Raw genomic sequence first — 12,063 nt, 5'->3', positions numbered from 1 at the left:
TCTCCAACATTTGTAGTTTCCTGTCTTGTTAATGTTGCCCATTCTCACTGGTGTGAGGTGGTATCTCATTGTGGTTTTTTTATAATAAATTTATTTTTTTATTGGTGTTCAATTTGCCAACATAGTAACATCCAGTGCTCATCCCGTCAAGTGTCCCCCTCAGGGCCCGTCACCCATTCCCCCCCACCCGCCACCCTCCTCCCCTTCCACCACCCCTAGTTCGTTTCCCAGAGTTAGGAGTCTTTATGTTCTGTCTCCCTTTCTGATATTTCCTACCCATTTCTTCTCCCTTCCCTTCTATTCCCTTTCACTATTATTTTTGATTTGCATTTCCCTGATGGCAAGTGATGCGGAGCATTTCCTCATGTGCTTGTTGGCCATGTCTATGCATTTCTGCTGTTCATACACACCTCCCCCCTTTGTAGGGAGTGGCCATGATCTGTCTGAAACCTGCAGAGGAGTCCTTCTTGCCTCTCCATAACTGTAATAAATTTGAGGACAAATTTTGGGGTTCCCTCTCTGCAGCTGCAGAACCACATTCTTTGTATCCACCTTTCCACGGATCCCTGCTTGTCTCCATCTGACTGTCATGGTACAAGCACAGGAATCAATTGAATTAGGAGGCCACCCAACCCCCTTAATCACTGCATCTGTACTAATTACATCTGCAGTACCCGTTTTCCATATAATGTCACATTCGAAGTCCTGAGCTCCACAATTTCAACATATGTTCTTTGGTAAGATAGAATTTAAATGAGAATGTTAGGAAAGAAGAATCCTTTCCCAAAAGGTTTATAAGCATCACTATTTTATTTATTTATTTATTTATTTATTTATTTATTTATTTATTTTTTAATAGTTTTTATTCATTCAAGAAAGACACACACACACAGAGAGTCAGGGACACAGGCAGAGGGAGAAACAGGCTCCATGCATGGAGCCCAAAATGGGACTCGAATCCAGTACTCCAGGATCAAGGCCAGGGCTGAAGGCAGGAGTTCAACCCCTGAACTAAGCAGGCCTCCCTTTAAAAAAAATTGCTATTATTATTTTTAAGTATGCAACACAGTTTCATTGCACTGAAATGCAACCTGATAAAGTAAGCATCAAGAAAATACTAAATGAACACTTCTCGATTTTTCATTTTTTTCTGTAAAGGAAATGTATTTAGCCTCAATCTATAGTCCTGATCCAACAGATATTTTGTAATACAAAATATCTGATTTTGGGTTTTTGTGAACTAATGCCTCCTGAGTCACTCATATACTTTTCAATGTTGGCATTCACCCAGGGATGGAAATCAGACCAGACCCTTCCCAAGGCCCATCTCCCCATGACCAGTCTGCATTTATAGTGCTCTGGGCTCATGTATTTGACCGTTAGATGTCAGTAATCACATGATATTTGTATCCACACTTGATGAAACAAAGTGTATGTGTCCCTTCCTCATCTTGGTTTCTCACTGGGCCCAGCACCACTATAGTGTAGCCCCCAGGGGTACTCATCCTCGTCCTCAGGCTGGGCACTAGTAGTTGGTCAAGTCAGATTTGTTCCCAAGAAGGGAGCCTGAGAAATCAGTATTTATTGTTTTTATTATAAATAAATGCTCCAGACTTGGCCAATCTTTGCCTAGATCCAGTATGGATAGAGTCCTGCGCTGGAGGCATTCCTGAAAGTGACTGTCCCTCCTGGGGACACTGCCATGAAGTCTCCTGAGTCACCACGATCTAAGAATTGGTCCCTGAAATGAAAATAGGCACATGTTAGGAATGAAGAAGAAAGGTGGATGGATCCCTCCTAAGGATGCCTCTGAGATCCCCATGAACATGGGAAGTGGCTGAGGAAGGGGAGAAGAAGGAGAGGAGTCAAGATCATGCTGTGGAATTTCCACAGATTCCCTGGCCTTAAAACTGGCTCTGGTCTCTGGGATGTCTCTTTTTTATTTAAGTTTTTCTTTACATTTCAATTATTAACACAATGTGTAATAGGAGTACAATTTAGTAGTTCAAGACTTAAATAAATGAGACTGTGCTCATCACAAGTGCACTCCTAAACCCCTGCACCACCTTTGTAACCCATCCCTCCATCCACCTTCCATTTAGTAAGCATTAGTTAGTTCTCTAGAGTTAAGGGTTCGTTCTTGTTTTCCTCTCTTTTTCCCCTATGATGCATTGTTTCATTTCTTAAATTCTTCATGAGTGAAATTATATAGTATTTGTCTTTCTCTGATTGACTTACTTCACTTAGCATTATACTCCCTAGCTCCATCCACATCTTTGCAAATGATAAAATGTGATTCTTTTTGTGGTTCAGTAATATTCCATCATATATATATATATATATATATATATATATATATATATATATATATATATATAACTTTAACCATTTATCAGTGGGGCTCACTCTGGTATTGCTCAAAATGCCACTATGAACATCAGGGAGCATGTATCCCTTTGAGCTATTATTTTTGTATTCTTTGGGTAAATACCAGGAGGGTAATTGCTGAATCACAGAGTATTTCTATTTTTAACGCTTTGAATATCCTTCAAATTGTGTTCCAAAGGATCTACATAAATTTGCACACCCATCAATAGTGCAAGACGTTTCCCCTTTCTCCACACCATTGCCCACACCTGCTGTTTCCTATGTTGTGTCTATTAGCTGTTATGACTGGTGTGAAGTCATATCTCAGTTTAACTTTTATTTCTTTTGGGATGTTTTGTTTATCTCCTCCTCAGCTCCGGGATGAAGGGTGCGCTTGGGGGTATGTTGTGTAAATAGGAGCCCACAATTCTATCTGATTCTGGACCCTCAGCCCAGCTAGTGGCTTCCATCCAAGGTGGATTTCTGGAGTGGGTGAGAGCTATGGGTTTGTCCCCTGGGAGGAGACAGCTGCTGTCATCTCTCCCTCTGGCAGTAAGCACCAGTGCAGGGCCCAGGCAGGTGGAACCTTTTCAGTGGGTTTCAGGCCTGGCCAGCTCTGAGCAGGTGCACAGAGCCCCCTGGTGACAGCCTCAGCGGATCAGTCAAGGAGGAGGGAACTGTGCAGGAGGAATGGAGCCCATTATTGGTTTCAACAAATAAGCAAGAAAACAAACAAATAAGAAGTGTTAAAAAAAAAAAAAAAAAAAAAGAAGTGTTACCTACTCTTGAGTCCCTCTGGAGAGTTTCCTTTCTGTCAATGACTTCTGTTATCTTTTTCAGTTCTAAAATTTCCATTTGGTTTGTTTTGATGATTTCTCTTTAATTTCTGCATTTCTATTTTTTCCATTTGTTGTAGAGTGCTTGTAATTTTACACCACATGGGTTTTATGAGAGTTGCCTAAAACTACCTGTCCAATAATTACAGCATGTGAGTGATCTCAGTGCTGGTGTCAGTTGATTCTCCTTTCTTATTCAGGATTTTATCTTCCTGGTACTTGACATGTCATACTTTTTTATTGGATCCTGGGTATTATGGCTATTATATAATGATATGTTTGATCCTCAGTTATTTTTCTTCAAACAAGCGATCCTCCCGCTGAGGTGCAGCAAAAGGGGAAGGGTGTTCATGTCAGCTTCCAGGTGGCTCAAATGAAAATGTTTACCACTCTGCTGCTTACTCTCTGCTGGAGAAGGTGGGGCAGTGATTGCCACTTCCCAGCTCTTATCAGGTGGGGGTGTGGGACAAGCTCGTTCCTGGGCCCTGTCAACACCATGGTGGGATGCACAGGACTGAATGGAGCTGCTTTCCTTCAGGGAGTGGATCCTCTGCTCCCCACTGCATTCCTTGCCCTCACTGACACCAGGGAGTGGAGGATCAAATACAGGTCCAGCTCCCTTGCCTCCTGCATCATACTTCAGTGTTTCGAGGCCCAAGGAGAGCCCAGGCTCAGTTCCCCAGTGTTCAGACCGCCACTAGCAATGGGTTATGGCAACAAACCAGCTTTGCCATGTACCACTGCATTCATTCTCCCTGCTGAGCGAGGGAGTTCATATGATCTCCCCAGTATCTGCCAAAATCATGGGTGAGAAAACCTGAAGTGCAAACTAGTCAACTAGGACTGCCTTGCCCAGAATTGATGATGTTCCCATGCGATGGAGGCTCAGCTATCTCCTCAGTAGCTGACACCATGGCGGATGGGTATTGGGACACTGCCTGCTTCTGCCAGGAGGATATGGACACCATGTCTCTGCTGAGCAATAATTGAACCCTGCATGAGGATACCCTTTGGGGATTCATTAGTGTGTGCAAATCATGGGCAGGTTTGTCCAAATATTTCCTCCACTCAGGCCAACTTATCTACATATCCTCTGACCAAAGGAGTTGCTGCTTTTGGAGTTTTAGTGTTTTCTTTCTTTTCTTTTCTTTTTTTTTTTTTTTTTTGAGATTTAGTGTTTTCTGGTTTGATTTTCTGGATCTCAGCCTTTGAATGTTTCTTGGTTGGAGGAACCTACAGGATCTTGTCTTACATGTAGGGGACCTAACACAAGAAAAGGAACCAGGGTACTCACTTTGGCATTTTCCTCAATTTGTTTGAAGTCTTCCTTCTTCCTCTTTCTACCTTCAAAAGTCTTCCTATACTTGTTTGTTGTAGTGTGTCAGGACATTTCAGTTGTAAGAGAGAAGACCTGCATGAATGGGAGCACTTCCTGCTGTCCAGTGCTGGGGAATCTCATGGTGCCCATTCTGAATTCTTTCTTCCAGGGCTAGAATGGTGGGGAACCTGCTGAACTGCTGGAAGGGAGGAGATTTATCTTGACTCTCAAGCTGTGTAAATAAAAGACAAAGAACCTGATTGTTATTTTTACATTACTCTTTACAGTGTAAAGAAAAACAAATACATTCCATAACCAAAAACTCAATGTGATAAGTTTTACAGGCCGGCTGGAAACCAGTAGAGCACAAATATCTGTCTTTCTGTTCTTAAATGCAGAGGAGTGGAGAGAAGAAATTTTTATTCCTTTTTTCTTTTATTTGTTTGTGTATAGAAATTTTATTCTGTAATAAGTTTATATTTAAGGAAATAAATACAAATATGGGATAGAGATCTCTATGTTTCACCCAGCTTTTTCTAATGGTAACATTTTGTGTTGTTATGATATGTTTATAAAAACAAGTATTTACCAGTGGTGTGATAATCCTGAAAAAATTGCAGACTCAATCTGGATTTCAAAATTTGTTTGTTTGTTTATTTATTTATTTACTTATTTTAACACTGTTTTGCCTAAAATCAATCCAAGTAATAACATTGCATTTATTCATAAGGACATACTAAAATCCTCCAATGTATGAGTTTCAGGCTTTCTCTGTTCTTGATTTTGGGAATTTGGAGACAGCTGGTGTGGTATATTGTAGAATGTTCATAAGGACATACTAAAATTCTCCAATGTATCAGTTTTCAGGCTTTCTCTGTTCTTGATTTTGTGAATTTGGAGACAGCTGGTGTGGTATATTGTAGAATGTCCCAGAACATGGGTTTATCTGATTTTTTTCTCATGATTACATTAATTTTATGGATTTGGGGAAAAATAGCACAGAAGTGAATTGATGTTCTTAGTGCATCATTGGGAAGATGTGTCATACTAACATGACATATCATTGAGAGTATGGGTGGCGACAATGCATATTCGGTGCTATTTTATTTTATTTATTTATTTTATTTATTTTTTTGAAGATTTTATTTTTATTCATGAGAGACACACACACACATACACAGAGAGAGAGAGAGAGAGAGGCAGAGACACAGCCAGAGGGAGAAGCAGGCTCCATGCAGGGTGCCTGACACGGGACTCCATCCCTGGTCGCCAGGATCACACCCTGGACTGAAGGCACTACGAAATGGCTGAACCACTGGGGCTGCCCCATTTGGTGCTATTTTAAATGATTCTTTTTCTGTTCATAATCTATCTGATGTCAGTCTACTGGATTTTGGCTATTCTGATAATTGTGCAATGGTAGCTCATTCATATTTGCTTTTGCTTTTCCCTAATGATATATAGTATGGAATAGAATATCACATGTTTATATGAAATCTCCCTATCTCCTTCTGTGATATATCTGGTAATGTCTTTAACTTACTTTTTAGCCACGTGTTTTTTCTTGTGCTTTGTTTGAGAAATACATTGTATAGTGTTTTTCCTTCCTTCCTTTTTCTTTCTTCCTTTTTCTTTCTTTCTCTCTCTTTATATCCTTTCTTTCCTTCTTATATATATTTGTATCTGTATATTTATGACTGCTCAACTCTCCAGAAGTTTGGCAATTTATCTGAAATACATTCTGTCTCTGGTTTATTGATTTTGTCTGTTAGGTTTTATTTTTGTCATTATTCAGGGGAAATGGGACACATCTTCTCTAAGAGACATTTCACATCACATTTTCCAGTCATCCAGATCATACTAGAAGTGGAACCATACCAGTCAGGGCACCAGCTGCTCTCCATCGGCTTCCGTATTTCTGAAACCCCAAGTGTCTTTGTTCTGCTGCTATAATCTTTGCCTATGAGGTTGGCCAAATGTGCCAGCGTTTCTAATGACTTGGTGAAGAGGAAATAACTATGGTATGGGGTGACACCAGGGATGGTAGTAAAAGTCCTTATGACGATCCCATCTCAAGGCCTAGAGAACACACAGTCTGAATCCATACATGCTACAAATGAGCTTCCAAACAACAAGCCATTTTGTTCAGGCCCAATGGATTGAGGACAGAACTCAGGAGGTTCGTCCGGTCTCAATTCCCCACATCTGCTTGTCACCTCTACAATGGAATCTGCTAAAATTTCTCACTCCTCCCCTCTGCCCTTCCCCACACATTCTCTCTCTCTCATTCGAATAATAGTCTTGAAATATAATACATTATATATTTATCATATGTTTAATGCTTACATATTTATACAATATATTTCAAATATATATTATGTATATAGAGAGAGATTAGAAATTAGATGCAAATATGAATTTTTTTTCTAAGAGAAAAAATTATCTGTTACCACAGACGACAGCATAGCATATTCCAGTTTAGCCCCCTGAAGAAGAGCTTGAACCATAAGGCAACTGGATGACTGGGGAGATGACCATCCTGTGCAAATAATGAGAGCAAGGGTCTACAAATGACCGCCCTCTGTATCTTTTCCCTCATCACTGAAAGGAACCCCTTGTTGATGAGGGAGGAGGTAAAGGGAAGAATCAGGACAGGACAGAGAAGCCCCACCACTCTGATCCCTGAGGACTCACTGGTGGCATTCCCATTTGCCCCTCATCAAAGGTCTCTCACCTTAGACACAGGTAGCAATACTGATGATTTTTTAAAATGCAAATTTGACCAGGTATTTGATTGTCTCCCTCTGCCTGAACATCAGCTCTGAAAATGACTCCATGGGGATTGAGGATGAAATGTGCCTGGAGAAATTGAGTCAGAACTGAGAACTCATGAGACTCCAGGGACTCCTGGGAGCACAATACTTCACTGAGGACACAGCCTGCCCAGTTTGCAAGAATTTGTGTATTTGTGTATTTTCTTAGACACCTGGCCCAGAAGTCTGGTCTCACAGGACCCATGCGACAGCGCCCCCTGCTGCGCTAACATGCTTAGCCCACCATCTCCTCTGACTCCACCCAACACTCTTGGAATGGTGTCCAGACTGTGCAACTCAATCATTTTAATGTCACTGCCCAGGAAAGGAGAATGAGGAGTTGCCCTTGTCAATTTTGGCCCTGACAGTTATTTTCAAAAAACTAATGGTCTCCAGACAGTTAAATACATGATAAATTGCATTGTGCTCATATTACCAGATACTTCAGAATTATCTGTCATTGAGTTTGCTTCTTCCAGGTGCCTCAGGTCCTTACAACTCTATCATCCTCTTGAAACAAGTAAAGGTCATAAGGTTCTCAGGGTACCAAGATGGTTCACACCTTCTAATGATTCTATGTGAATTCTTCTTTCATTTGAACGCTGTTGTTGTTGTTTTCTTGTTACTATATAGATTTCCTGTCAAGTCTGCATCCTTCACTGCTAAGGCTTTTCAGCCTATATTTGCTATGACAATATAATGCCATCAGGGGAAATATGTCTTCCACCCCTACTGATTTGTCTGAGATCATTTTTTCCCCTGAATGTTAGCCAGAAATTCTAATTTGTTTGTCCCTCTGATATACTTTGTATTTCTAGGCTCATTCTGTTATTTACTCAGCATGAAGATTCCTATTAAGAGAGCCTTACTATAAATGGACCTCTCCTCACTTCTGAGGTGTTCTTCAACCTCCCCTGCACTGAAACCATCATGGTCCTGCACTCTAATTACATTGGACTCTAACCTAGAAATATTGTACAGAGTTCCATGGAAGTCACTGGAGTTATGTGTCTAAGATCTGAGTCCAATAAACAGCTATTGTCTAACATCTTGCCTAACAGGGAACCAGAGGGGATGAACAGTAGACAGTGAAGGATTGAACCAGGAGAGTGTCCAAATGGCAGGATGACACCAAGTGTGTAGATGTATTTCGATGACGGTGGTTGAAGCTTCACTATATTAAGTCATCCAATCCATTGCCACCGTGTCTTCTCACTACTGAAATCTGCTTAATTTTTGGCAATCTTTTGTAGTTTTGAGTTTACAATTTTTTCCTACTCGCTATATTCCCTCCTAAATGTTTTATTCTTTTTGATGCTATCCTAAATAGAATTGTTTATTAGTATCTTTTTTGGGCTTCTTCATTTTGGATATAGACAACACTACCTGGTTGTGATAGGGCATTACCACTTGAACTCCTGTGGGAGATACTAGATAGATCTCATTGAGGATTGATGATAGAGTTTGTTCCCTATTTTGGAAGAGTAGGAACAAGTAATGAAACAGGAAAGAATATGAGAAGGAAGCTCTGCATCCGTGACCTTAAAATAAGCAATCTCACATGATTGACTGTATGCACAGGAAAAAATAGATGACTAAATAAAATGGCTGTTGCCTCGACCCCTTATGGGGAAAATAGAAAACCCTAAAGCTTTTTCTTCTTTTCCAGTTTGACATACACCTGATTTATGTTTTCTAGAACCTATGTAATCATTTGTGAAACATGTATTTCACAAGGACCAAGAATTCTCCGGTTGATGCAGTCGAAGTAGTAAGAGGTGGGGTGAGGAAGGAGCTTCCCTCTTTGTTCCTGACCCAGTGATTTTGGCAGGAAGGAGAGGAGAGATATGCTTCCAGCTCTTTGCTTCCTCAGGATGTGGCCCCTGGTAGAGGACACCCTCCTCCCTATAAGCAGCCTTTCTCTGCTGGTTCCCCAGCTTCCCCTCCCTCCTCCAAGCTCTAACATCTCCCCCATCTCCTCACTGGACCATAATTCCCCTTCTCTGAGAACAATGATATCTAGGGAATAACCCTCAAGATTTGACGCACACCTACGACTGCTGGATTATTTGAAGGTTGATTTTTAAAAAACTATATTTCATTCCAATTAGATGTCCTTATTGTCTGTTTATGCTGGAATCATGCAGTGAGTAACTATAAGTTTCTGGTAATAAACTATTTCCCAGATAATGGTACCTTGTTTAATTGATTCATATGTTCCACTACTGAGACTTCTTCAGTTACAAATAAAGAAGTTATAGAAGTTATTCAGCATTGAATCTCTAAGACCCAGATATTCATAAAGTACATAATTTTAAAATATGCTGTAATATCTGAAATGTATATAAATATCTTAAATACATAGATATAGATGGGATATGACATATGAATAACAAAAAGGTCAGATTGTGAAAATAAGGGTAATTTGTGTTGAGGAGAACAGGGACCATCTAAGTGAGTCCTTAGGGGAGGAGGTTGTCAAAGACCAGCAGTCCTCCCCTGAGATGTGTGGGTCTGCCTCACCTCTGAACTCTCCAAGTGAGGAAGGATCTGAATGAGGATTCTAGGAAAGATTCATGGACCTTCAACAAAATTAAGGTTCCCTTGTAAAGATGCATCTTCTCTATATAAGGTAGTGGCCTATCCCCATACATCTACTCCACATATTTGCCCGTCTCTGCTTCTGGTCTTAGACAAAGGCAAGTGTAAGAAGAAGAAGTCAGAGACAGAATTATGAAACTCTGTCATAGAAAATTGTGGTTCAGGGAAAGGCCCTCGCTGGGCCTGTTGAAGAATGAGAGAGGCATTTTTCGTGGAATCCCAGATGAAGTGGAGATTTTAACCATGTACTCTGAAAATGGAGGTGATTCATATTTGGAGAACCAAATCAATAACAGAGGGATAGGAAGTCAAAAGTTACAAGATGTCCAGGAGAGGAGAAAAGGTTAAGCAAAAAGTGCAGGGTGAGAGAGGACTATCTAAGGCAAAGGAAATGGACCTCCTCTGCCTAGATCATTGCGGGTTCTCCAGCATAGAGCCCCTGCCCCTCCAAAGGAGAGCTATCTGAGGAACCTGTGGAATGTGTTGGAGTGAATGGATGAGGGCATGAGGAAGATAGATAGATACAAAAAACCTGGGAAAAAGATTGATCCTTTCAAAGCTCAGGCTCCTGTCAGGTCAGAGAAGCCCCTGTGAACTTAACAACTTGTCATCTGCCACTCACCTTAATCTTCCAGTTTGAGGGAACTCCCCCGCACTCCTCTCAGGACACCCCCCAGTTATTCTTCCCATCACAAGGGTCCTATCCTCAGTTGCCCTCTCTGACATTTGGTCACCTGAACAAGGACCTTAATCATGCTGACTTTGTAGTTCCTGGAGCTCATGTGTGCAGAATAGAAACAGGTGGGTATTCTGGAATCCTACACTGTGGAGGAGGGGCATGGTGAGCACCACGTCCTGTAAGTGAAGGCAGGATCTGCTCTCTGAGCTACACTGGGGTAGCAGGCGGTGTTCTCATGTGCATTGTAGGTCACAATGGGGCATTGAACCATGAAGGAAATAACAGCGCAGCCTCCTGGGCACAACGATGAGATCTGCGGACAGAGTCTTACTCCTTCTTTCCTTTTGCTCTTGGGAATGGAGTCACTCATGACATATGGAGTCACATTCCCCATGACTGTTCCCTACATGATTTTGGACTGGTGATGCCTTTAGTCACAGGAAGAAGGAAGAGATGATGTAGGTTTCCATGTGGGTTGAGAAATGCCACCATCCAGTTTCACCAGGGGTTATAGAGTCACAGCAGAGGAGAACCTCAAATTGGTGGAGTCCTGCTCCAAGTCCCACTGAAGCAGGTTCAGGCCCTTCTCATGTGTCAAGAAGGTGGGCATCAGTCCTTCTAACTTGTCAGTCACAATGGCCCAGAGCCTCCTGGTGTCCACACAATCATGACCTGTATTTAAATCCAAGATAGTGCTTCACAGTCAGGTTTTTCAATTTCAGAATAAGATAAACCTCTTGAAAACTTTTAAATGAAAATGTATCATATGCAAATATGAAAATAAGTAATGAAATGTGGACAAAAATAAAGAATGATAAATATGGGTTAATAATAAATAACAGGTACACTTTATTAAGAAGAAAAAAGTCCAAAAATGCTTAAATAAACCAATTTCCTTAGAAAAATTACACAATGTTATTAGGAACTTTTCCTCAAAAGACATAAGATACAGGGAGCTTCCAAAGAGAAACTAACTAAAATAAAGATACAACCATTCTAAATCTTTGGGAAACGGCATAGCAGTCCTAAGAGAGAAATACATCGCAATAGAAACATCCTCAAAATTTTTGAAAAAACCCTAATACACAAGATAACCTCACACCTAAAGAAACTGGAGAAGAACAGCAAATAAAACATACACCAAGCAGCAGAAGAAAGCAAAACTCAATGAAGTAGACCCAGAAGAACTGTAGAAGAGATCAACAAAACAAGGTGTTGGTTCTTTGAAAGAAGTAATAAGAAACATAAACCATTAGACATCCTTATTTAAAAGAAGAGAGAAATGACTCGAATTAATAAAATCATAAATGAAAAATGAGAGATCACAACCAATACCAAGGAAATACAAATGATTTTCAAAACATATTATGAGCAGCTATACACCAATAAATTAGGCAATCTAGAAGAAATGGACACATTTCTGGAAAAATGCAAATATTTTATTATAAA

General features: G+C 40.6%; 1 long non-coding RNA gene across 1 annotated transcript; it reads right to left on the bottom strand.

The window, feature by feature from the left end:
- Positions 1-1,585: 1,585 nt before the first annotated feature.
- On the bottom strand, positions 1,586-10,826 carry LOC119877571. The gene is made up of 3 exons (XR_005379019.1): positions 10,558-10,826; positions 4,498-4,753; positions 1,586-1,741 (listed from the first exon to the last, which is right to left on the bottom strand). It is a non-coding gene; the product is annotated as an uncharacterized LOC119877571 (long non-coding RNA).
- Between the last annotated feature and the right edge of the window lie 1,237 nt (positions 10,827-12,063).

Source organism: Canis lupus, chromosome 26 (assembly GCF_011100685.1).
Source record: "Canis lupus familiaris isolate Mischka breed German Shepherd chromosome 26, alternate assembly UU_Cfam_GSD_1.0, whole genome shotgun sequence".
NCBI classification, from domain to species: Eukaryota; Metazoa; Chordata; class Mammalia; order Carnivora; family Canidae; genus Canis; species Canis lupus.
Note: the sequence above shows the minus strand (reverse complement) of the source record. Positions and strands in the feature narration are given on the sequence as shown.